Source organism: Pyxicephalus adspersus, chromosome Z (genome assembly GCF_032062135.1).
Source record: "Pyxicephalus adspersus chromosome Z, UCB_Pads_2.0, whole genome shotgun sequence".
NCBI classification, from domain to species: domain Eukaryota; kingdom Metazoa; phylum Chordata; class Amphibia; order Anura; family Pyxicephalidae; genus Pyxicephalus; species Pyxicephalus adspersus.
The window spans coordinates 53,215,648-53,218,933 of record NC_092871.1 but is presented as its reverse complement, the minus strand read 5'-3'; the positions used below and the strand labels follow the sequence as shown (position 1 = coordinate 53,218,933).

Here is a 3,286-nt window from a genome sequence, read left to right as displayed (position 1 = left end):
CTGTTATTCGGCCCTCCCCTCAGGCACGTTGTCTTGGTGTCATCTTTGACTCGGCCCTCTCATTTACCCCCCCATATTCAGACCATTTTCACCTGTCATCTTCTGTACTTTGAACCCTCACTACTTCCCACCACTGCATATCTCCCACCCTATTGTGTGATACTTCCCCCACCTACTAGATTGTAAGCTCTTCTGGGCAGGGTCCTCTCCTCCTCCTGTGTCACTGTCTGTATTCATCTGTCATTTGCAATCCCTATTTAATGTACAGCACTGCGTAATATGTTGACGCTATATAAATCCTGTTGATTAATAATAATAATAATTCCGCATGATATTGTTGTCACTCGCCCATTGGCTGTTCAGGCACCCAACATTGTCAGATATGTGTGGAGAGAAAAAATCTCAGCCCTGTGCCACAACAGGGCTTCCTCTCCTCTCTCCTGGTGTTCAAATGGAGCACTGGGGTGGGAGCAAAGGTAAGGTAAGTATGTTTAGCTCCTTAACCTTGTAATGGATTTTTAACGCTGAACACTAGGCAAGCAGTTAAACACATAAGAAACATGACATTCATCTACTGTATGTATATGGACTATTCTATCTGATAAAAAAAATATGTAGTGCTGTTTAGCTAGTATTGTGACTCCTAGACCCCAACCACACAACAGGAGAGTGCCATTATAATTCATGATTGCAACTTTCTGTGTCACTCTCCTATTTAAATCATGAAAGAGGATCATTGCGCAGCTTACTGTATTCCTTTCTTGTAAGCAATCTAAATATCTCCCTCCCTAGTATCCAGAGCCTGAAACATGTTTGATTTACAGCAATTTGCAGAGAAATCAGTTGTGATGAGCACCCAGGGCAGAACATCACACCCATCTAATTTATACTGTGTAGGACATTCAGAAAGGGTAATATAAAGTCAAACCTAGTTCAGCTTTGTGATCATTTCTACATCAATAAATGTGTTTTCTAAATGAAAAAGTGAATATACTAAAAATTAGCTTCTCAACCTGGATAAAACAGAACTCATCATCATCCCCCCCTCAAATTCCAAATCCCCCCCTGACATATATCTAACTGTTAACAACACTGTTATTCGGCCCTCCCCTCAGGCACGTTGTCTTGGTGTCAGTAAGCTCTTCGGGGCAGGGTCCTCTCCTCCTGTATCACTGTCTGTATTAGTCTGTCATTTGCAATCCCTATTTAATGTACAGCTCTGCGTAATGAGTTGGCGCTATATAAATCCTGTTTATTAATAATAATAATAATAATAAAATTGTAGGCTCTGTATGGCAGAGCTGGAGTGTGAGAGAAAGAAGCTGCACAAGGAGCCAGTCATTCAGACTCAGTTGGGCTGAGCACATCTGGTAACAGGAACAAGTACTGCAGGGAAATCTCTAGATTGCAGCTGAATATTGCAGCAAAAGCTGATTTTGTGGGGCTATTAATATTAATATTACTTTTAATGGGCTATTAATTTTCATCTTGTTATTTAAGGTTGGAGTTCTGGTTTAATTCCTTTTGAAAAAATACATACCAGAACAAAGGGGGTTTTCTTTTTTTTTATCTTTCCAGAGTTTGACTTTAACCCACTTAAACCCTTAGCACAAGCTGTGCAGCCTACATCCCCTTCTCCTCCTGTCTGACCTTTACTAAAATGAAGACATTCTCCGTCTCCGAGATATCGGTTAGGCATGCGCCTGTCTGCTCTCTCCTCTAATTAGTGCGAAACAAACTTTCTTGCTCAAAACTTTTCACAGAACTTTTTTAGTCTTGATTGTGAGTTTGCTCCTTGAGGAGCGATCAGCAGAAATGTTTGCAGACGGAGAAAGAGCACACGGCAGCTGTAAGCAAAACACATCCCTTTAGAACAGATACAGGTGCGTAATGTAGCGAGATTTGTGTGGTGTCATCGTGGTGCCGCAAATAAGGTGGGAGGCTGTTGGAAGGAGGAAGAAGGGGGGAGAAGAGTGGATATTGTGCTGGTAATTGGGCCCTGCATATATCATCCTGAAACAGCAAAAACATTGCTAATTAGAGGAGAGAGATACAGGGTCCCTTCCTAAATGTAACGGAGACAGAGGGTATAATTAGCACGTCGGACAATCCCCTTCGTTAGTTTGCTGCATTCTGAGGGACAGTGCAGCTGCTGTCCCAGCTGGTTGGCTCTGGCCTCTTCTTTGCCAGCTGCTGTGAGATTCTCATGGTGCTGATATATCCCAGAAATTAATGTGTCACTTATAATTAACCCTTTCCACCATGGGTTCCTTTTAATTGGGAGATTTATTTGTTTTAGCAATTTTGTCTGCAGGTTTTTATGAAGCAGATCTGTTGGCCTGTATGTAATAGCATACAGAATTTTCAGTAGATGGGCCCTTCTGATGTTTTTTAATCTAGCAAAAAATGCCAGAATACAGAAAGCACGGCCTGTGTACAAAGGCCTTCAGATTTTTTTATCCAGGCATCAGTCTAGTGCATCCAGAACAACACCTTCTGTCAGTAATCACTGAACCTGGATCATGCTTGTTTGTGATGCTGGAACACATTCATTGCTGCCTCTTACAGTTGGATATATACAAATCAGTGCTAAGATATCTCTAAAAGTTGCAATTTTTTCCCTATAAAAGTTAACACACATACATTTACAGCTAAGGCACTATTGGAATCTACAAAAACCACAAACCCTGGGTAAATCCAACATGTCAGGCTATAAAATATGACTAATTCCACAGTTAAAAATTGCAACAGGTTAGAGTTTTTTTTTACTCTCTGGGGGCTTCCAATGGCCAAAAAGCAATGTAGTGGCACCCAGTATAGTGTCTGCCTATAACTAAAGCTACATGCACACTTCCAATAATTATCGGTTGTAAACGAACGACCAACAATTCTGAACGATATCTTTGAACGATCCTATAGCACCGATCCTGTACATGCAGATAACGACACGATCACTCAACGATATTGTACACATGATAGATGCGATCATTTGAACGATACAGGAAGTGACGTGCACCAGAGTAAGCGAATAGTGTGTGCGAATGACATTCACCACACTGCTCCTTTGTCCCTCTGTAGAATATGCCCTTCAAAGTTTGCAGAGGAGGTAGTGTAATCTGTAGTGGATATTAACCCAGGTACCCTGTTTCCCCTATGATAAGGCACTGTCTTATATTTTTTGAACTGACAAAATATGCCCTAGGTCCTATTTTCGGGGGGATGTCTTATTTTTCCATGAAGAAGAATACAGTACACATTTATTGTTGAAAATCACTCATGTGCCATT

The 3,286-nt window shown here is 41.2% G+C and overlaps 1 protein-coding gene across 3 annotated transcripts in view; it reads left to right on the top strand.

The window, feature by feature from the left end:
- Nucleotides 1–3,286, top strand: part of LOC140344095 (LIM domain transcription factor LMO4-B) — a 91,905-nt gene that overhangs the window by 76,825 nt on the left and 11,794 nt on the right. The window lies entirely within an intron of this gene.